The sequence below is a fragment of the Salmo salar genome, chromosome 01, assembly GCF_965601325.2.
Source record: "Salmo salar chromosome 01, fSalSal1, whole genome shotgun sequence".
Taxonomy (NCBI): domain Eukaryota; kingdom Metazoa; phylum Chordata; class Actinopteri; order Salmoniformes; family Salmonidae; genus Salmo; species Salmo salar.
This window is the reverse complement of record NC_138291.1, coordinates 51,695,013-51,702,257: the sequence shown is the minus strand read 5'-3', so window position 1 is coordinate 51,702,257 and position 7,245 is coordinate 51,695,013. Positions and strand designations below refer to the sequence as shown.

The following is a 7,245-nucleotide window of genomic DNA, read 5'->3' as shown; positions in this document are numbered from 1 at the left end:
GCAGTCAGGCTACCTCTGGCGAGCACATGGAGGGCTGTGCGGCCCCCCAAAGAAATGCCACCCCACACCATGACTGACCCACCGCTGGAGGATGTTGCAGGCACCAGAACGTTCTCCACGGCATCTCCAGACTCTGTCACGTCTGTCACATGTGCTCAGTGTGAACCTGCTTTCATCTGTGAAGAGCACAGGGCGCCAGTGGCGAATTTGCCAATCTTGGTGTTCTCTGGCAAATGCCAAACGTCCTGCACGGTGTTGGGCTGTAAGCACAACCCCTACCTGTGGACGTCGGGCCCTCATACCACCCTCATGGAGTCTGTTTCTGACCGTTTGAGCAGACACATGCACATTTGTGGCCTGCTGGAGGTAATTTTGCAGGGCTCTGGCAGTGCTCCTCCTGCTCCTCCTTGCACAAAGGTGGAGGTAACGCTCCTGCTGCTGGGTTGTTCCTACGGCCTCCTCCACGTCTCCTGATGTACTGGCCTGTCTCCTGGTAGCGCCTCCATGCTCTGGACACTACGCTGACAGACACAGCAAACCTTCTTGCCACAGCTCGCATTGATGTGCATTCCTGGATGAGCTGCACTACCTGAGCCACTTGTGTGGGTTGTAGACTCCGTCTCATGCTACCACTAGAGTGAAAGCACTGCCAGCATTCAAACGTGACCAAAACATCAGCCAGGAAGCATAGGAACTGAGAAGTGGTCTGTGGTCACCACCTGCAGAACCACTCTTTTATTGGGGGTGTCTTGTTAATTGCCTATAATTTCCACCTGTTGTCTATTCCATTTGCACAACAGCATGTGACATTTATTGTCAATCAGTGTTGCTTCCTAAGTGGACAGTTTGATTTCACAGAAGTGTGATTGACTTGGAGTTACATTGTGTTGTTTAAGTGTTCCCTTTATTTTTTTGAGCAGTGTAGATACATTTTTTGGTACTGACCCATCTCGTCTTTAAAACAAAGTATACTAACAAAACCCTAACAATAATACACTGCAGAGGCAATAACATACATATTCACTAGGGGTGAAACGGTTCACAAAACTCACGGTTCGGTACAATATGGTACAGTGGTGTCACAGTTCAGTACGGTTTCGATACATCGACAAAATAAATGCCTGAGAAATATGTAATTTGTAGAAAGAGGAGGAAGGGAAGCGCTACTAAGGTACACAATAGTACATTTTGGTAGACAGAAGGTGCTCTTTGGTAAAAGGGGTGAATTGGTCATCAAAAAGAAAGGAGGACCAAGGCACTCTTCATATAATTAATTAAAATGCCTTTATTTGCATGGCATGTTCAATAGAAACAAAGTTTTAATAATCCGACGCGTTTCGGCTGCATGGCGTTCGTCAGGGAGTACAAAGAAATAATACAATGTCCTCTTTTGAACAGCTTTTCCAATTAGCCCTAATTTGAAGAGGGAGTGGTTACAAAGTTGATTGGACACACCTAGTAAGCAATACTATACACATTAAAAAGTGAAATACTGTAGCTATGTTATCAAAAAAATACAACTCCAAGCTGGAAGTATCAGAACACTTAGAAAGGTAGTTCTAACCTTATATGACTGGGAGAAGTGTCAAGAATAAGAAAGCAATATATTCAATAGTACACTAGAACACAGCAAACATGAACAACAACAGTCTAAACATAGCTGAGGGCAATTGAGCAAAATTTCCACTAGATGACAGCAAATGGACCTATCGCGAACCTACAGAAGGGTGAGAAATCCATATCTTCGTTTAAACCAGGATACTTAGTGGCCTGTAGTTTGTAAATCCAAAAACGTTCCCTTTGGTATAACTGTTTAAGACGGTCCCCTTTTCTAATAGAGGCCAGAACATGATCAATACCCATAGCTTGTAGGGAGGCAGGGTTGCCATGGTGTAAGGACGTGTAGTGCCTTGCCAAGGGGTAGTCTTCATTGCCTACCCGTATGGCGTACTTGTGTTCCGCTAAGCGGTCTTGAAGGCGTCTCTTTGTCCGTCCAATGTAGAAAACCTTGCACTGTGGACATTCCAATCTATAGATGACATGAGTGGTTTTGCAGTTAATGAAAAGCTTGACGTAATACTCTATTTTGGAAGCTGTGTCAACAAAATACTTTTTCTGTGCAATATTTCTGCAATGGTTGCACTGGTTACATTTAAAAGAGCCCTTGGGTTTGTGGTCAAGCCAAGTTTTTTTGAGAGTCACCCGGAAGACATGTAATTTGTATTTAGATTTTCCATTTGTTATAATAGTAAACATGGGTAGCTTGAATTCCCAGGAGCATATGGAAACAAAGGGACAACAAAAAAACATGAAATATAACATGAAATAAAAGTCATTTAAAACAGAACGTCAACAAGAGTGCATAGTCTAGCACCATATATCAAAATTAAGTCACATAGCAGTGCCTTAAACAAAATAGGACCCCTTGAGACTGGTTACTTGAATTATTATTATTTTTTTAAATGTTATCTGATTTTCAAGTTTTTCTTTAAGAAGATCAGTCTATCCACATTATCTGTAGTGAGCACAGATCGGCTTACTGTGACAATGTCAGCCGCTATGGAGAATACCCTCTCACTAGGGACAGTCCCAGAAACAGCCAGGTAGCACTTTGCTAACATGGCAACACGAGGGTATATTAACTCTTTGGTCTTCCACCATGTAAGTGGATCATCATCCAGGGGAATACAGTCCACATCCCTGTATGAGGTCACCTCCTCCTCTATGACCTTGACCTTTGACTTGGTTCCCTGCTCCTGGGTCGTGAACAACTCCCCAAAAAGCTCAGCCATGGCAGCATCTCCTATATTCTATATGTGTAGGGAAGTATTTAAACACTTGCTTAGGTCCAACCTCTGATCTTTCCAAGCATTTTTTATATGCTAAAACAGGATAAAAATTTTAAGAAAAATAAGAAAACATATCAAATCATACTACTGTATGCCATCTCGGGAGAGAGGTTGGCTCCTGTGGTATCTGAGGCTTAAATCACTAATTAAATCACTAATTAATAAAATAATAAATGTCACATTAACAAAATGAATACAATACCTGTTGTATATTGGTCACAATCTCTGCTGTGAGTTCAATGTAGACTCTCAGACGAGCAGCAGCATCCAGGTGCAGCAGCAACTTGAACCGGGGGTCCAAAGCAGTGCTCTTGTGTAAGAAGTTTTGGACACCAGGGTCAGCATATCTAGGCTCCAGGTTTACTCTGAGAGCAGTCTTGACATCCCTTGACAACTGCGGGTGCCACCATTGATTTCAGGATCATTGTTTTCATAGGCAGGACCATGGAAACTGATGGAATGCTCTCAGTGCATATTAGTGTTGTGACTGTTTTGAGAGGTTTGCACACTTTGATTTTGCACACAACTTCCTCTGCTAGTCTTATGTCTTTTTCAGAAAAAGTTACAATATCTTTGATATTCTTTCTCACAGCTTGATCAGTCAATGTAGAATACACCGCAACTTTCTGCTCAAGATATCTCTCAAACATGTCATGGCTTGAATTCCATCTTGTAGGGACATCTTGGATTAGTTTGTGGTTTGGCAGCTCCAGCATCTCCTGTTTTGTCTTGCAAACATGTGCAGCAGTTGTGCTTTTATGAAAGAATAGCCCCTTCCTGATCTTTGCTAGGAGGCGAGAGATTGGATTAATTGACATTGCTTTTTGAGATGCTAGATTAATAACGTGAGCAAAGCATCCTATCTGTGGCCCCAATCCAGCTAGTGCATTTACAATATTTCTAGCGTTGTCAGTGGTCACAGGAATCATTACATTATCCCTCTCCTACTTCCACACTGCAACTACTTCCCTTTGCTCTCCCCCAAGTTTACACTGGTGTGACTCCTCTCAAGGGGACGTGTTTGAAGGACATGGCTTTTTATCTCCCACTTCGCCGTAATGAAATGAGCCGTTACAGTAAGGTAGCTCTCTGTAGATCTAGACGTCCAGCTGTCTGTTGTTAGAGCGACAGACTGCGTTTCTGACAACTCGCTCTCAAGTTGTTCTTTTGTATAAGGCAGGTATTAATGTCTGGGCAAAATGTGTACGGGAAGGAATAGTGTAGCTCAACCACTTGTTTCTGAACCACGCATTCTCTGCCACAAAGAAGGGTCTCATATCCGCCGCTATGAATTTTGCTATCGCTGCGTTGATTTCTTTACGCTTCGAACACACCGACTGTGTCATTGCATCACTGCTGCATAACATTTTGCGCAGCTAGGCAACTATACTGATATACTGATGCAGGTATCTTTTGCAGATGGTCGCATGCGGTTGGACACATGGAGATAATCATTTTCGCAGTATCCTCAAAACCGTGTCTTTTTGACACAACTGCTGACAGCTACAGGGACATAAACACAAAAAATGCTGTTTGGAGACAAGTGTCCACGATAGTAGGATTGCCAGGTCAGTTTAGTAGTGAGCTTGTGCTAGATATGGCTAGTAAACGTTAGCTAGTTAGCTAACCTAGCCAATGAGGTGTGTGTGTGTGTGTGTGTGTGTGTGTGTGTGTGTGTGTGTGTGAAAGAAATAGTCATATAAATTATGCTAGTTACTACCCCTGATAACTTTCCAAAATAATCATGTTTGAAAGAGTGTGAGTGTGTATGTCAGATAAATAGTAATAGAAATGGTAGATACTACTGTTCCCCCTGATAATTTGGTCAGATAACCGTGTGTGTCTGTGTGTACAGTAGGTGACATATTCATGATACCTATCTAATAACTATAGTTATGCTAGGTAATGGTTTGGCTTATCATGTTCATGTCTATGTAGAAGAAGACTGTAGGAGGAAGTGGAGAGTACTCAGGGACAGGTATCAGAGAGAGAGAAGGGCAGAGAAAGAGGAGAGGTCTGGGTCAGCAGCTTCAGGCCAGCAGCCTTGGCACTTCTGCCACATTCTTTCTTTTCTGGATCCATTTATTGTGCCTATGGCAACGAGTGGCAATTGTACAGCCAGACCCTCTACTACGTCATCCACAAGTGTTGTCGCCACCGGTGCATCAAGACCCTCAACGTCATCTACAAGTGCGACCATCGCCTCCACCGGTGCAGCAAGACCCTCTACAACGTCTACATCATCCACAAGTATGACCACCACCGGTGCAGCCATGGAAGATGATGAAATGGAGGAAGCACCTCTGGATCTCGGACCAGCTGAGATTATTATGAACCTCATGGAAGTGACCACTGAGGACCTCGTTGAACAGGATGTGGCCGTGGAGACAAACAAGGAGAGAAACAGAGAGAGAAACGAAGAGGAACAACGTCACACCAGGCGTCATCGGAGGTTCCAGCCCCCAGATCCACTCAACTCATTTCAGCAGAGGCTCCTCCAAGCCGTCGAGAGGGATGCAGCCCAACCTGATGCTCACAGGAAGGAGGATGAATAGACCCTCTTTGCCATGAGCCTAGTGCCAACACTGAAGAGGCTGCCTCAGCAAAGAAAAGCAGCAGTCAAGGTTAAAATGTATCAGCTGCTTTTCGAAGCCGAGTTCAATGGTACGTTTTGTTTTTCTCCACATCATAGGTAGTGTCATAAGTGTTGCGACAGTGAAGTAAAGTAGGTCATTTTTACAGTATACTCATGTAGGCTAATTGGTATTTCAGATCAAAGTAGTAACGAGGCAAATGTATAGCTGTTGTTTCTAGGTTAGAAAATATCCCAAAACAACAGTTTGCTGTCTAAATATTTTCCTGTCATATTCATCTTTTGATCTGAAATACAAATTCCATGAGTAAACAGCAAGTAATACCAACTTTACTGCACTGTTCCAATATTTATGCCTCTAACTACACTATACAAGCAGTATTTAGTTATGTTAAGCTTGTATGTGTTGTTTTTCTCTTTCCTTCCAGAGATGGAGTCCATTTAGCCGACCAGCTCACAGGAAGGACAGGAAGAGGAGAGGAGTTGTCTTGTTGTTGTTTTGACCTCCCTCATTGTACCTTTCTTTTCACACACGTCAGTTCCGTTTAAATTCAGTCAATTCATAAAGTAATTTGTTTATAAAGTCTTAGGATAGCATTCATTATTAGTGTTACATAGATTTCTGAATTGAAACTCATACACCGGAGAATTCACAGATGCTCTTGTTGGTCTCTTACGAGACTAAAGGTCAATATATTTATTTCATTTAAAACCACTTGAAAACCAGGGTGTTGAAACTTTTTGTGAAGTTATGTTCCATCGACTGGTCCATGACGTCCAGGGGCCATTTGTTTGTTTAGCTGTGTTATCGCTACCTATTATTATTCTTTTTTTCAGAGACACACACACATCTCTCCTCCACTCCTCTCTGTACCTCAGATCTCCAGTGCCCTGCCCTCTCGCTCTTTATGGCCATGTATGAAGTTCCCCTACCGCGTCTAGGCTTTATGAGTAGTCCCTGTATCTGTCTGCAGTTCCCCTACTACGTCTAGGCTTTATGAGTAGTCCCTGTATCTGTCTGCAGTTCCCCTACTACGTCTAGGCTTTATGAGTAGTCCCTGTATCTGTCTGCAGTTCCTCTACTATGTCTAGGCTTTATGAGTAGAGTCCCTGTATCGGTCTGCAGTTACCCTACTACGTCTAGGCTTTATGAGTAGTCCCTGTATCTGTCTGCAGTTCCCCTACTACGTCTAGGCTTTATGAGTAGTCCCTGTATCTGTCTGCAGTTCCCCTACTACGTCTAGGCTTTATGAGTAGTCCCTGTATCTGTCTGCAGTTGTGCCAAAAATACATGCTTTTGTTGTTCTCTTACAGATTACAGGCTACACATTCATTTTATTTATTTTTTACACGCACACACACCTTTCAATTGTTTTATTTTTTAAAACATTTTTACAACACACATACCTGTCATGTTCTTTCCTGTACTTGAATACTTATTAAATTATAATGTTTTCATAGTTAGTTGTTTCAGTTGTTTATTAATATCTCATTTAGACTTAATCTGCTTATTTCTTCCCTACACCTTTGCAGATCTAAGACAAGATGAAAGTAAAAACACATTCTCTTCCTATTTAGTTTTTTTCCCACCTGTATTTTGTCAGGCCAGTGAACATGGTGGTAAACTGTACTATTTGTATGGACCCTAGGTTACCCTTTCCCTTTGTTATCATACTAACTGTATGTTGTATAACCTTAACAAGGTAGGCAAGTTGAGAACAAGTTCTCATTTACAATTGCGACCTGGCCAAGATAAAGCAAAGCAGTTTGACACATACAACAACACAGAGTTACACATGGAGT

At 42.4% G+C, this 7,245-nt stretch overlaps 1 long non-coding RNA gene across 1 annotated transcript; it reads left to right on the top strand.

The window, feature by feature from the left end:
- The first annotated feature begins 3,840 nt into the window (after positions 1-3,840).
- LOC106605272 (uncharacterized) lies at positions 3,841-6,902 on the top strand. Its single transcript, XR_014379070.1, has 3 exons — positions 3,841-4,417; positions 4,788-5,513; positions 5,871-6,902. It is a non-coding gene; the product is annotated as an uncharacterized LOC106605272 (long non-coding RNA).
- Positions 6,903-7,245: the final 343 nt, after the last annotated feature.